This window comes from Amblyomma mixtum, chromosome 2 (genome assembly GCF_055824585.1).
Source record: "Amblyomma mixtum isolate Tamu chromosome 2, ASM5582458v1, whole genome shotgun sequence".
Taxonomy (NCBI): domain Eukaryota; kingdom Metazoa; phylum Arthropoda; class Arachnida; order Ixodida; family Ixodidae; genus Amblyomma; species Amblyomma mixtum.
Window position 1 is genome coordinate 23,366,949 of NC_143013.1, and position 15,794 is coordinate 23,382,742.

A 15,794-nucleotide genomic window follows, 5' to 3' on the forward strand; every position below is an offset into this window, starting at 1 on the left:
GGATCGAACCCGCATCTTTCAGTAAGCATCTTGGTAAGCAAGCTGGGAACGTCTCTGGGACGCCCCTGGGCACATCTCTGGAAATGCACCTGCGGAACGTCCGGAAACCTTACACCTTCGCTTTCAGCCTAGAAACCAAGGCGCGAGCCTTATAGCCGTCGGGATGTTTCTTGGACGTCCCTGGACCAGTCATTGGGGACGTCTTTGGGGACGTCTTTGGAAACATTCGGGAACACCAGACCGTGGTTCTTGGTGTGGTAACCGAGGTGCGAACGGAGGCAGTAGCGTCGCCGGTGTCGCGATCGCTTTGGCCGGTCTCCCATGTATTATTGAGCGACGGGGCGCCGGCAGAGACGTCGCCGGGCCGGCCGTCAGGGGCGCTCGAGGCGCTTGAATCCCGATCGGCGGCGACGGCGGCGCGAGAGGCGCTGGGGCTCGGTCGGCGGCAGCAGCGCCGGCGCGTTGACAGTCGCCGGCTCAGAGGCCGCTGGTCCGAGTGTTTCTTGCCGCAGCCGCGCGCGCGAGCCGACGACGCACGCCCCATGTCGACAAGGTGAGAGCGCCGATGGGCCGCCTTTGCTATCTATATCACCTCCTACCTCCCCACCCCCATCGTCTCCTTTCATGTCCTGTGTCGACTTTCCCGTGGCATATTTTTTTTCCTGCATTCCTTTGACCACGAGTTCGAGTGCTGCACTGGCTATCGACGGAGATCTACGGGACGTTGCATTTGCACCAAGACGCACAACTGCGCAGGAAAATGCGTGTAACAATGACAGCAAATATTTTCGCTCGGGTTGCAGAACCAAAAACCTTTCCCGAAGGCATCTGCGACAAAATTTTCGGCGTCCCGCCGACGTCACAGAAGTCCTTATGTATTTCTTCGCAGTTGCAGCGCTCAGTCAAGACTCCGCATTAACAAAACACAACTCTAGCAGGCACGCGCCACAATGTGCCGGCGCTAGGTTCCGGCGTCGAGGTGTTATTCCCCTGTGTCGGCTTCGCGCCGCGATTGCCAACCCATGTCGCATTACGAGAAGGAGGGGGCGGCCCTACGAGGAACATCGCACGCGCTGCCTACCGCCACGCCTTCCTTCTCTTTAAATGAATGCCCCGTCGCGTCATCGCGTGTTGCTATCGTCGCGCTCGATCGCGCCTCGCTCGAAGGCTGCGCGCGTGGCTCTCGGCTTCGGAAGTGATCCGTCAGTCACTTTCGGCGGTTACCTATTGCGGCAAGTTCGACGGGCGCAAGGATCCTCGAGGCTGGGGTGGAGTGCCACTGGAAGAAGAAACAGGTAGTGACGCCACTATAGCTCCTTAGCGCGCGCGCTCGCTCGCTCCCCGCACGTGGTCGGTAGAGAGCGGGTAATTAGCGTATCTGCGGCTGGCTGCCGCTGGCATGATGGAAAGCACGCGCCTCCCGCACTCCCTAGAGATGTCAGCCATTTTGCCGATGCTTGCTTCCAATATTTTTTTTTTTCTGACTAGAATCACTGGCAGCATTTCGGTGCTTGCATTTTGCTCTTCACTTCTAATTCCAGTATCGAACTGTGCATCAATTATATGCGAATGTTTAGCTGGTGCTCGTTTTATTGGTTTTAGTTTTATAGGGTCTAACGACCTAAGGCGACGCAGGCTATGAGGAGCGCCGTTGTGGAGGGCTCCGGATAATTTGGACCACCTGAGGTTCTTTAACGTACACTGACATCGCAGAGTAGATGAGTCTGTAACATTTCGCTTCCATCGAAATGCGATAGCCGCGGCCGGGATTGAACCCGCATCTTTTGGATCAGCAGCCGAGCATGATAACCATTGAACCACCGCAGCGGCTGATGCTAGTTTTATTGCTTGTTCGCTTAAAAATCAGTTAGCCACTATAGTGCTAGATATGGTCTTGTATTCTCCGTGCCTGGCAAAATGGCCGTTTAGTGCCCGTATCCCGCCTTGAGGTTTGTTGTACACATCTTCCCCGAACTGGGGATGCGTTGATTTTACGTAATTTAACTCGTCAGCGCACGCCCGGTTTTTTAACCAAAAAATGCTTGGTCGCAGATAGTTTCGTTGGTTAGTGCGAATTGAGAGTCGCGGTATCGTACTCAAACTCTTACGGATCATAGTTTAGGTAGCTTTTAATGTAGATACTAGGAGCGACCGGTAGTTGGCGATTATTCTTGCACGTAGTTCATACCAGGCCATATCCGCTAAGGATTTTTTTGTCGCAGCGGGACAGCATTTTACTCTAAGTCTGAGTCACGGTTGAAAGGAAGATCCGAACTTTTGCTCACTCCTGGGGTAACAGTATCTCCAAAAACAGAAGTCTGCTGGCTCCAAGGCGAACATGAACGTCTGAAAGATACTTAGCGATTTGTGAACCATTGATACAGCATGTGCAGCTTCCGATAAGACTGAAAATGCCCCAAAACTCGCGCATAGACGATAATTTCTGGGGCACATTAATGTAAACATTCCTCCACGTGATGTTTCACAAACGCGATTAAAATCATTGCTGCTGACGGGACGTGGGACGTGCATGTCACTTACCAACGTTGTTTGTATTTGGAATGCACAAGATTTAAGGCTTCGCACTAGCCTTACGGCTTTAAGCTAAGCACTTAAAACAACTTAGGTGAGTTGGTTCGAGTGATCCAGATACATGTCTTCAATGTCTCTTCAACACACAGCACATCACAGCATAACGCACAACACACCACAACACAATAAACAGCATTGTGTTGCGTCTTCTTTGCCGTGTCACGTTCGGTGCACTGTAGCCACAAACTACTAACCACTCACTTGAGGCAAATTATCGTCAAAGCCTTTGCTGCTGATAGAATTCAAGTTTATGAATGCGATAATGACTCCATCTCCGTAGTTTAGTGTGCCGTGAGGGTAAAACCGGGCTTAGTATCTCCAATTTTTTGAATGTTTGGTTTCAAAAATGGCTACAGGTTGCACGAGTGTCTTCTGAGGTTCGTGTCACGTTTCGAGCGTCTTGTTCGCTGCGACACAGAAGCGATTTCCTTCGTGTTTCGAGTTAGCGCCTGAGTGACACCACGCAATTCGATCGTCGTTCAAGGCTCTCGTCATACAGGAACAAGGAAAGCCCTCTGGTTTTCAAATTTTGAAGACAAGGCGCCGTATGCTACTCGCTATTTTGATCGAGACATTCAAAAAACTCAAACTGCTCTCCCAGTTTCGCACACTGTTGTACTTGCTAAGCAGAAACCAGGAAAGGCGATGATTTTTTGCCATCCTATTTTTCCCGCGCACACTGATGCAGTTAAAAATACGTGTTAAATCAATCTTGGCGTTGTTCACAGAAGTGGTGTACTGACATTCTGCGGCCACAACGTACTAGGCTTTAGTTTTAAATGGAAGGCTCAAAATAAAAACCTGAACGAAATGTCTAGCTTCACCGTAAATAAAAGGAGTTGTTTTAATTACAGGTTTAATTTGGACTCGCTGGTTCGCTATAATCAATGAAAGAAAACGACTCCAAAGTCTAGTAAAATGAAGGAAGCACGTGGTAAAATTAAAAGACAATATGAGCCACGAGGAAACCAAACAGCTGAGGTTGAGTAGCTTTCTAAAATAAAACCAGCTCCTATTCAGCGCCCGTTTGGCTTATGTGTTTCTTTGCCCTCGCCTTTTGCGCCGTTATACTGCACTGAAGAAGAGAACAAAGTAGATAGACGGGTGCAAAACATTCTCTCACGTTTTCCTTCAATCATTAAATGCCAGTTACGCCTGCTTGACGGTCTTTGGGAATGCAAACCGAATATCTTTCCTCGCAAACATTCAACAAACGAGTGTGGCCGTGATAGTAGCGGCGAAAGTGCGGGCGTTGATTGACTGAGCTGCTTTAGCGACGCACACTAACGCCGCTTTCTGTCAAGAAGGAACAACACAGCATTAAACCATTTCCCGGACGTTGAGGCGCACGCTCTGAGGTGATTGCGCAATACGCACCCACGCGCATTGCTTGTTCGATAACATTGAGTCGTTTGCGACGTATTTGGCAACAGGAAAGAGAGCGGAGGAAGCATGAACGACTTTGTTATGTTTGTACCATCAGTTCCGTAATGGAAACAAGCACGGTTCAATTCATAACATGGATTAGCAGAATGTCCCCTGTGAGAAGGTTTTCCGAGATGCTGGAAACTCTTGAGTGTTTTTTTTTTTTTGTGTTCAGCCTCTTAACTCCTTATAGCGATTTTTGAGCAACTTAAGAAAGGGTTGCTTTCCAGTCTGCATACTATTTCGCCGAAACAGTGCGCAGCGTCTACGACAGTTTCTACTTGGTGTCTTCACCAATGAATTAATTGTACGTTAAAGAAGCTCATGTATCTTTGTTTCTTCTTTTTGTTGTACATTAAATAAGAATGTACTTGCCTTTCTTTTCTTATCATGTCGGTTTCTGCGTCGCTCCGCCGTCTGCAACGGGGTGCAGGCCCTGTCAAGCCTTTTTCAGGCTTTTTGCTTGCCCCCGCTCAACATCACACCTGTCTAGCGGACGTTTGATGTTGAAAATAAATTTGACTTTGAGGTAGTTGAAATTAATGTGAAAATCTTCGTGCACAGCGCGTCTCGTAACTCGCGCTATGCCTTATGCAAAAGCTCATAAGGCAGACGAATACAAGACTTCTTGTCGCAACGCTGCCAAGGGGACTGAGGCCAGTTCTTTAATTTCTGCTATTAGGCAATAGTCATTATTTCCTCTCCCTGCATGCATTTCTTAGCGTCACTTGGTCCAATATCACTAGGCGTATACTAGAAAAAATTCTTTAATAAGAAACTTTATACCTTATCTATATCCGAAAGACTGATACCAAACTGAGCTGGAAAGGCGTTTGTGGTTATAAGAGAAGTTCAAGCGAGGGTCCAGGCGGTATCCTGTGTCTGTGGATTATTATTTCTTTTTGCACCTTGATTGCAGAGCTAGTTACGTTGTCTCCATGCTCGTTTTGGGTTAACCTTTAGGTAAAATACTGTCACTTACTGATTGATAAGCGAAGATTAAGAGTGGGAAATTGACTTGGACAGCTCATGCAATGTGGAAAAAGATAGCTGGAGGTCACTAAGGGTAACACAGGTGATTGAAGGGAAGCAAAAAGTTGTCTCGTGTGACCGAGAATTAGTTTGGCTGATGAGTTTTGGCTAGAGCAAACTAAGCGTAATCAGACCAAGGAGAGAGGCCTTTGTTTTTCGGGGTCGAGCCAAGTAAATTGTAAATTGTGGGGTTTAAAATACCGAACTGAAACATGGGCACGAGGGACACCGTACCTGAGAGCTCCGAGTTCATTTACATCACTTGAGGTTCTATAACGTCGCCTTCGTTTCGACTCCGTGAAAATGCGGCTCCTGCGGCCAGGATTCCATCCGCTACCTTGGAGGTCAATAGCCAAACATCAAAACCACTTAGCCAACGCGGCGGATAGTGCCGGTCTAGGGTGCAGGTGATGCGCTGGGCCTTGTACAGCACTTTAAAAGATTCATGAGGAGGAACATTCGACAACGGATCATTGCGCCCAGTTTTAACGCGTAGCCACTTTCAACGGTAAGTTTTCGGCACTCGTTCATTTGCAGCTATTGTTTTGGGGGCTCTATAAAAGGCGTTTGATGCAACACAGAGTAAACGTTGTGCCGCCAAATACTTTGAAAACCCCTTCTAATTGTCAAGACGTCCTAATGTAGCATCAAAATTGGGGCACTATTCTTCCTTTGTTCTTGTGCTCGCCTCGTAACATTCTTTCACGAAGAGGAGGAATTTGTGCGAAAACTGCCGTGATTCACTGAAAGCTTTGCTGCGCGAAGCCGCGGATGGCACATACAGCTCTTCACTCGTAGCGTCGTATTCAGTGCTCAACATAAACACCTCTTCAGGCCCCCTTCTTTGCGTACTCATGAATTTTCTCTTTTGCTGGGCATATTCCGTGTCTTCTGTTATGTCAGTGTGGCTTTTGAAGACTCACTGAAACTAAAATACCGTCTTCGAGGGGTTCCTTTGTAAGAGAGGAGATGATCGCTCGTGCGCATGCGTACGCGTATCTTCAAACAAGACGATAAGATAGGCGCTGCACATTGACGAATGGCAGGCCAAGGAAACCATGCGTTCAACGTGTTGCCCCAAGCCCGCTCCTGTGGTTTCCGTCAATGCAGAATTTACTTGACAGAAAGGTCAACGTTTGAGAGAAGGAAACTACAGAAGCAAAAAACAGTGCTTAAGGAGTGCCTTTTTATCCCTGCGTTACTCAATGAATTACTTGATTCACTGTCTGTGTAAATGTTAGTATTTGTATGTTCTTCGTAGCGGAAGAATATTAGGTATTGCCCAAAGGTCATTACCTAACCTATTTCTCAAAACAACGTCAGTTTCGGCAGCTGTCGCATCATTCGCTGCAAAAGCTTACACTCCGTGTGGAACAAGCTGAAATCTCAACAAACCGGCTGCTCTATCGAATTGTGATAGAAAAAATTTAAATTTTTTAAATAATGTATGTGCCTGGGCATGCGTCCGCAGTTTCGTCATTTGTAAACGTGTAGAAATAACGCTAACTTGCAGTCTTTAATTTTCGGTGTTCGGGTGTGAGCAACGCCGATATATGTGAAGCTCTGAACATTTACCAGCCTTTTTCTGTGCTATAGCCATACAGAGTTAATACATTTCCGGTCTAATCAGTGCCGCACAAAATGCGCTTCGCGTCTGTGCCCCTTCTAGTGCCATTCTGTGTCACCTTATTACCGTGGAACAACAACTAATTCGAACGAATCCATGGTCGCGCTAATGTGCTCTTATTCCGATTCTGTTCCCCTTTGTTGCTTTCGTATTTCTTCACTGCCTGAAGAGACGCTGGGTAGGCACTGTTACCAGCACCTGCTGTCGTTGCGGCGTGCAGTAACAGTAAAACAGAATAGCAGAACAAGAATTGTTATTTTACACCGACGAAGAATGAAGGAGGGGGCTTGCGCGACAGGTCATCCTCTCGAAAGAATGCGTTGGCGTCCGCTGTTTCTTGCGCCAAGGAGACCGCTTTCTCGAAAGCGGCATCGGCTGGCGCCTCCATTCCAGCCGTCCTGACACATTCGGCGCTGATCAGCGGCGTCCGTAACAGCGGCGGCTGTTCGCGTGACGCCTCGAACTCGAAACCGCTTTTCCGCTCGACTTCCCGTTACCCGACCGCCTCGCCCGGACGTTTCGCGCGGTGTCTCCGTTTCTGCTCTTGGTATAGGATGCCTTTCGCCGTTCGTTTATCTGCATCTGGGGACGGTCTTCTCGCCTCCTCTCCTACCCACCTCTCTCTCCTACCTTCCGGTGCAGCGTATCATCAGGCAAGCACGCATCTGGCTGTACTGACCTTTCGTAAGACTTGAAGCTCCAGCGGAAGTGAGGTCATTGTGCGGCCGTTCTCTCCGGGTGTGTTGTTGCTCGGGAATCGCGTCTAATAGTTGTGGATGAACTGGTTTGGTAGTGTTTTCCCAACCTTCCTTCCTGGCGAAATAGCTGTAAGATGTGTACCACGTTCAATATGCCGCCATTGTTGTAAATGCAAGGTACGAAACAACAGGTCCGCCGCCTCTGGTTCACAGAAAGCAAACACTTTCTTTCTTCTTCGCTTTATCTCACGCACTTCGCGCCTCTTTTTTTACTTCCTTCCTTCTCTTTATTCTGCGTTCTCTTTCGCTTTTTGTTCCTTCTTTCTCCCGCGGAGCAGAGCGTTCCGATGGGTACTCGCGGGGAAGCGCGCCGCACGAAGAGACTGTTGTTTACCGGGTCACTTTAGCTGGCAAACAAACGGACGCGTACTCGACGAGGAGTGCGCGAGTGGTCCGTCGTCAGGAAAGCACTCGATTTCCCACTCCGTTTCACCCTCGCTGACATTTTCTAACCTCGATAAAGGCCCTAGCCCCGCCATCGCCCGAACTTCTCACGCTCGCACTGAGGTGCGCCTGCCAACAAAGATTGATTTAAGCGTGAAATACTGGTAGGTGTAATTAAGCATGTTTGGGTGAAGCCACCGCGCGGCCTCATCCTTAAAATAGTCCGTAAGCGATTATAAAGAGACATTCTGCGACTAAATATCTAAACGCTCCGAAATGAAAGCAAAACAAGGAACAGGATAGAAGCTGCAGAAGCCCGACGCTTGCCTGAAAATCAAATAAAAGCGTGCATCGTTTGATAAGCAATGCATAAACTAAGACGCCGTCGATTTCTCAATTTCACGCTGGTGCTAGACCAAAGGCGCTATGAAAACATAAGCGGCCTCAAGAACTCAGACGAGTTGGAGGTGCTAACGGAGCGCATCGGTGGCTCATGTGGTCAGAAAAATTAGCGTTTACAGTAGTCGGCATGAAAATGATGCTCACTTAACGCGTGTTAATGTTTATGACTTGTTGTTCTTACTTTGTGAAGGGAACTGCATTTAGTTGGGCACAGTTTTAGATGTCTTTCAATTAGTTGAATCGTGAGTTTCAGCCGCGCGAGTTTAGCACGAATCCGCGATTATCTGTGTCCTTCTGTTCTCGTTATTTCACTTGGCGAATCAGTTGTTTAGCGTTTGTTATATATAAATACGACTGCTTTTCTCTGAACTGCATCAAGTTTGGTTATATCTTGGCTAGTATAAAGTTATATCTTGATCAGTATAAGGTAACCCAACGACGTTGGCATAATCGACAACACGTATAACTGAGCATTGTAGACTAATAACTTATTTTGAAAAGGGGCTAATCTGAGGCGTCATCTAATAAAAAAGAGTCGTTTTAAAGTTGCTGCAGAGATTCCATCCAAGTGAGCATTTCACCTGAGTATGAGTACGCCAAGATACTTATGTTCAGTTGTTGCGATGAGCGGTGTGTTATTAATAGTATGCCGAAGGTCGGAATTATGATTCTTAATAGAAATTCTCATAATAGCACGTTTAGTGGCGTTAACAAAAAATTACGGAACCGCTTATGCACTGAGATTTTGTTTCTCGTGAAATAATCCCGGTTATGGAAATTATTTCCAAGCAACTGCTGCTGCGTCACTCCTAACCAGAAACTTATAGTTTGGTTTCGTTTACGACTCAGGCTATTAGGAACAGGAGCGCCATGGAGAACGAATCCGGAAATTTCGACCACCTGGGCTTCTTTAACGTGCACTGTCATTGTGCAGTACACGGCCCTTTAGAATTTCCCCTCCGTCGAAATTGGACTGCCGCGACCGGAATTGAACCTGTGTCTTTCAAAAAAAAAAAAAACTTATCAGTCGGCGTTGTTCTCTTTCCAGTAACTCGACAATAGTTCATCTGTGCAAGAGTAGCACCTTGTTTTTTTTTTGCTTTCTTTTTTTTTTTTCAGTCGTGTTTAGAGAGTAAATTTCTGCGGCATTAACTGTGCCGCTTTGCGGTGCAGCGAAATGGAATGCCGACACCTACACAGAGCTCGAGACGCAAGCCGGGGACAATGCGAGGGAACGAACGGACATCGGAGGCGAAGGCAGGAAACAATAGGGGTCGCTCTTCACGGCCGACGCGCAGACAGCGACTGACAGATCGCTTTGTTCGTCCCCGCCCTCTGCCGCTGCCTTTTCGGCTGCGTCCTTGTGCACAACAGCAAGTGCGACCCCGGCTGAGTCACGTCACTGCTTTATTATGTTGAGCCATTTTGGGAGGAGAGGGGGGGGGGGGTTGCGCGTGTGTTTAGACATTGGGAGCTCTGACTAGGTCTTGCGCTTAGAAACAGCGAAGGAAAACATTATTTAATGGCTACGGGTAATGCTTGCCTGGATGTACCTGCCAGGTTAATCTATCCGATAATGGTAAAACTTCACAGAGTATACGTCTTGTGTACAAATCATGCACGCGCGCTCACACACGCGCACAAACAGACAATTCAGATGAGAATGATTAAGCTTGTTTACAATAGACATGCAAGTTCCTTTGTCTGTGAGAGAAGTCAAAGAAGCTTTTGTCGCGCACAAGGCAGGCACGGCTCTCCCGTATGGCGCAAGAACATTAACCAGAATGCTGTATAAATCGTAAAATCGCTCAGTTTTGGTGGAGTTATCGAGGAGAAAACGTAATAATTGGGAGTAGCAGTTCGCACCGCATTGGTGTAGAATTTTTATTTCGAGAAAACTGAAAGCCGACACGAGCACTGTTTTGGTGTTATAACAGCGTTTGTTATATATATAAGTGTACGATGAGGCATAGTGCGGTGGGGAAGGAGCAAGTTCCAAGGAGTGAAGATCAGTTTCGTAGGCAGTCGCAAAGGTTGCCGGTGTAGCGGTTGTGCATTTTTCAGTTTTCGTAGTTAGGTACCGTCTTTGTCAAAAGTAACCAGGCTGCATGGTTTGCTTCTAGCTTGTATAGTGGAGCCCTTGCGACTTCTCTAAGGATCAAAAGTTGTTGGAATGTAAGAAGACCCCCAGTCCTTACCTTTAACCACCATTTCAGCTTCAGGGAAGCTGTAAGGGCTCCACTGTACGAGATAGAAGTAAAACATGCAGCCTGGTTACTTTTTGACAAAGACTGTACGTCTTTCTGATTACGGCGCTTGCCGTTCGCGGACTTATTTTAACACTATTGTTTCATGGCGAAGCATGTGTTGCATGAACAAGTGTAAATATAACTTTTTTGGAGGTAGAATATCGTCGATTTTCTGAGGCACATCGCTGCTTAGACGCAAATGCCTATAACTCGTGCATCGAGCAGGATGTTGAATGACTGTAGCCAAAAGTACGAGCCGTCATCATTTAAATGCATTTAAAGAGCTCCTAACCCGTGACTTTCTCGCCACAGATAGGCTAAAGAAATGCCGCCGGTGCTGTGTCTAAGCCTTCTAATTGAATCTAATACAAGAATATTCGTGGTTAAGATGTGAGTAGTGTAACCCACATGAGATAAAACCATGGATCGGTTGAATGCTAATTAGGGCACGTACTAATGACCACGGCCCCGTCTTCTGCGTTTAAGCCGTGAATTATGCAGTATTACTTCCATGCTGTGTACTTATGACGAGGAGCTCAGGGGCTCGTCTTCATACGGTGAACCTAATACGATGAGCCTCGTCTCATTATGTGAAACCTGCAGTGGTCTACAACATGCGTCGCATCATATGTCGAAAAATAGCATCGCACATTTCGGTAAAAGCACGACGTTGGGAGTGACTGACAGCTGCAGTTCTCAGTAAGCGTTCCGAAATGAAGCCTTTTCTATTGATGGTGACGCTTCCTTGAAAGGTTACGCGACTCTCTTCCTTTTATTAGCCGCCACAGTGCCTCAGTGGATATGGTGCTCGGCTGCTGACCCGAGAGACGCTTGTTCGATTCCGGCCGCGGCGGTAGCATGTCAATGGAGGCGATTGCTAGAGGTCCGTGTACTGTGCGAAGTAAGTGCATGTTAAAAAAAAAACAAAAAAACCCTGGTGGTCGAAATTATCCGGAGCACTCCACCACAGCATCCCTCATAGAATGGGTCGCTTTTGGACACCATAAACCAAGCCAAACTCTGCTATACTTGGTGTCTCACCTAACTTGAACCAAGGGTTAAAACTATAAATTGCGAGGACACTTTGGCAACTAAAGGGTTGAGAGGCGAAAACCGAGGACACTATGCCGTGACGACTTCCGGTGGATGTGACGTCAACTCGTTCCTGTGGCTATATCGATATCCAAATTATACATCTTTCTTGGATCTTGTGTTAATTGCGCTTAATTCCACATTTTTCCATCTAATTTGACCCAAATCCGACGTTTTTTCGACCATTATGTGACAATTTTCACTATGCCGTGATGACTTCCGGTGGATGTGACGTCACACCGTTCCTGTGGCTATATCGACATCCGCCCTATTTCAACGCACTAATTAATCTACAGTCTTCAAACTTGGCTTCTAGGTTTCTTTTTTCCTCCTCTATATGAAGCAACCATTGGTTTTCTTGTATCGATTTTAGTTCCCGAGTTAAACGCGTGTGACACGCTTTGTTAACAGACGACAGTATGAGCCATTAAAGGCTTTCGCCTTAAAATATTTGTTCTAGGCGAGGGAAACGAGTTGCATATTGCTGGCAGCCACCTTGCGCATCGCAGGCACTTTTTTTTCCCCCACTGCCTTTAAATATAAAGACGCGCGGTTTTATTATTCGTTTATATCCGCCCTTCCGTACGAAGCGTAGTCAAGGACGCTCATGAGCCACTTCGCATGATTCCTTGAGCACGCAGGTACCTAAAAACTCCAAAAGATGCTTCTCATCATTCATTTTCTTTTCATCCGAAAGATCGTGCCCTTCGAGCACGAACCTCCCTCGTAACGGTTGCTTCGCGGCCGCGTCTGTATTCAGTGTCCACGGTAGCCGTACCGGTCGCGCGTATTGTACTTGGCCAGCCGGCATTGTGCGAACGGTGGAAGGAGGTCTCCCATTCACCGCGAAGTCGTGTCGTCAGCCAGGGGGGCGATTCTTGGGAGAGTTCCAGCGTCGAGGGCTAGATGGAGGGAGAAAGAGAGATACAGGCGTTCTTGCTACTGGAAAGGCGGCTTCCGACCGCGATAGCGCCCCCACCCGCCACGCTGACTGCGTCGCTCAAACTGTGCTCCGCGCCCATATATCCGAGCGCTGATAGCGTGCTTGCTCTCCGTTTGTTGTCCGGTCAAGGTCGGACTTGCTTAGCGTTCTTCCCTTCTTTGTTTTCTGCCCGCGATATTTGCTGCCTCTGCTGCACGTGTCAAAGGTGCGTTCATTGAGCGTGGAGCTTGCATACTGTGAAATGTCCCGACGTCTACACTTGCATCGCTCGGAACGAAAGGAAATTCTGCACTTATGCTGGGAGTCGTATACCGGTGGATTCTACGTAACTGGCGCATTTAGGTTGACTAGTGGCATGGAGGAAACGGTCAGGTATAAGCCGTACTCAATTATTCTGCTAGGCCAGAACCGCATGAATGGCTAAACGCGAACTTCCACAGTTCATTCATTCATTCATTTCAATGGATGTGGAAAGACATAAACGCGTGTTGGGCCGATATGCGAAGCTAAATTTAACAAAGACAGAAACTATGACACATGGAGACAGGACCATAGTCAAGACCTGTTATCCTAAATTAGATAACCATGTCAGTGGAAGCGCCAGTAGAAATGAAAGTACGCGAAAAGATCAGCTGCTTCGCCTTGAGTCGCAAGAAGCAAGTGATTGCTACGCCCTTGCAGATATATTTAGAAGCAGTTGCGAAGTCTATAATGCAAAGCTTTTCTATTCCGATTTGAAACGGGCGAACTTCAGAGGATCTCAATTCTTATTATTCCATTCGTTATCTCTTTCATTCACGGGAGCATTAGCCCGGTTCTGAAGCCGTACTTGATGGCTTTGAACGATGGCCAATTCACTCTGTCAAGAGTTTCAGGAAATTGATCGCTTGGTTAACCAACGAATAAAAAGACACAAAAAATAAAGCTGTGTAAGGCGCACCCGAAGCCACATATCGAGCCTTCCGAGAAAGCACGATATTTCTGCAACGCTCTTTGGGTGCACCCATCAGTCCCCAGCGTTCGTCTTCATCAGGCGACTTATCTTCACCATCAGCGTACGATTTCGCCAGCGATCAGGCAGCTGTACGGTCGTCACCGCATTTGCCTGTCTGAGATTGCGTAAAGCACACCGCAAGCCAGCCGACAGCCGTACAGTTCACCGCGTTTTCGTAGTGTCCACGAACGCTGCACTAACCTCTTAGTATTGACATTTTTGTTATTTTTATATTTGAGCAACGGAGTTACGTCTAACTTTATCTTCACTTTGTATAGATACGCGCGCTACATGTACAGGGAAAGCAGACAGATGTGTTTATCCACCCATTCATCTACTAGAGAGATCCGCTTCCCCGTCTACATCTTACTCGAAACCGAGAAGCTCTAGCCTTCTCTTAAGTTCGGCTTCAGATCCGAGCAAATCCGAGCTACATCTGAGCTTGCTAAATCCGAGCAAATAAAGCAATTCTTTTTTTTTTTTTAACATAACCTCCATAAGCAATTCCTCTGAACATTTAGGCGGGAGCTCGTTGAGTTCCTGCCTCTTATGGAGGCGTATCAACTAGGTTTGTTTTTAGGATAATCGGCAGTTTTAAGGACGTCTGAATGCTCAGACACTTGCACGACTGCTTTGGTCCAGTGGTATCCGATTCTGCAATACTGTGATGATTTCTATTTTCTTTCGAGACATAACAACAATAAAAAGCTGCACAACTGATCTTTGTATTCCTACGAATTGGCTCAAATTCGTATCCCGTGATTACAGCACCATGAGAAAACCTTTTTTATTCTCTGTCTTGCTCTGTGGACATAATCTGCAAGCAATGCGCGTTGCTTGTCATAGGTGTCTGATTAAGTAGTGCCGATGTCAATTAAATTATTTGTAAATGTCACAACAAGGATAATCAAACTATGGGAAATGTTTTATGTTGTAGCCTGCAAAGACGAACGCGCGGTTTCCTGAGCGCGTAATAACTTAGGATATAAAAAACTAATTCAAAGTAAAGGTTATCAATGCAAGAAAACGCTGCAAGAACATAGAGGGAGTGACATGCGGCGAAGAAAAAGTAATAAAGGCACTTGGGTGAAAACTAAGCGCTTAATCTGAACCACTCCTTTATCTTTAATAGTCTAGCTTGATGATCCTCTACCACGTCTGTGATCGACGACCTGTTTGTTTATGGCGATTTCTTTTTATTTAAAGTTCAGCTCCCAAACCTCTCTGGCTGATTAACCTCTTCATGTGGTTACGCGCCCAGATTGGTTACGCGCCATTTCTTTCTTGGATCGACAACGACAACCTAAACTCGGCATTACGATGAGCAACAAGTTGTTGCCGTCTCTGAGGCCTTGAGAGAATCGCTCGAAAATTTATCAATCTAAGTCATCCGTGTAGGCTACCATCGCCGATTCATAGGGATAAATACGATTAACGCACAACGTAGTGTAAGATATGATGGGCGCTGTTGTCAACAGAGAGTAAAATATACCCCTTGAAAGCATCTTATTAGCAGCGACAAACAGCAGTTAATGCAGAGCGACACCTACTGCAAAAGTGCTCACACGCTCATGCGTAAAATGCTGAGAAATTTGATGCTTCGATAGTCCGTTTGACGCAGTGAAAAACACGCCATGCGTGTTATTTTCTATCTGATCGAAGACTACATTGCTAGGCCGATGTAAGTAAACTTCATTACCTGTACGTTCTAAAGCGTGAAGCGATGCGTCTTCTTGCGAAAAAAAAAAAATGCCTGGCACCGTTATTTCGGGTTCCTTTCTTGAACACTGTGCGGCGTCATATTTTATTGTTCAGGCGTGTTTATTTGGGCTTACAAAATCCTAAAAGCTAGAAGTAAATTGAGTCGACATATTTTCGTATCTACGGTTGAACAATATATTGCACGAAAACATTTTTAGAAATGTCTTATCAATTGGTACTGCACTGTAGAGAGCTATACAAGTACGCTGAGTAATTGTTTACTATTTAACACTTTTTTTTATGTGCTAAAGCTCTGTCGTACCGGGTACCAAGCACCTAACTATGCCGTTGTGAAGGGTTACTGCATGTTTCGACCGCCTGAATTCCCTCAATAGGCATCAGGTTATCAGTTCACAAGTATTATATGCTCGTGTGCATCTATGTGCGAGTCATGGGACAGTCGCCAAGGGTAACGTCATCATTACTGTATTTATGTGACTGCAATAAACCGGAGGCTGTCAGCTTGGACGCTCGGGCTGATAGCGGCGGCGCGCAGCCACTACATGGTGTCAGAAGTTTAACGCTGAGACCTGTC

At 46.7% G+C, this 15,794-nt stretch overlaps 1 protein-coding gene across 8 annotated transcripts in view; it reads left to right on the forward strand.

Annotated features, from left to right (window-relative positions):
• Positions 1 to 427: 427 nt before the first annotated feature.
• The window catches only part of LOC149358691 (metabotropic glutamate receptor-like), a 297,659-nt gene continuing 282,292 nt past the window's right edge, over positions 428 to 15,794 (forward strand). For 7 of the 8 annotated variants that reach the window (XR_016288715.1, XM_089570845.1, XM_089570847.1 and 4 more), the window contains exon 1: positions 428 to 553. The gene's annotated coding sequence lies outside the window, so the exon portion shown is untranslated. Of the gene's footprint in view, positions 554 to 1,005; positions 1,296 to 15,794 lie in introns of those variants that run through there. The other variant, XM_089570846.1, reaches the window with a different exon arrangement.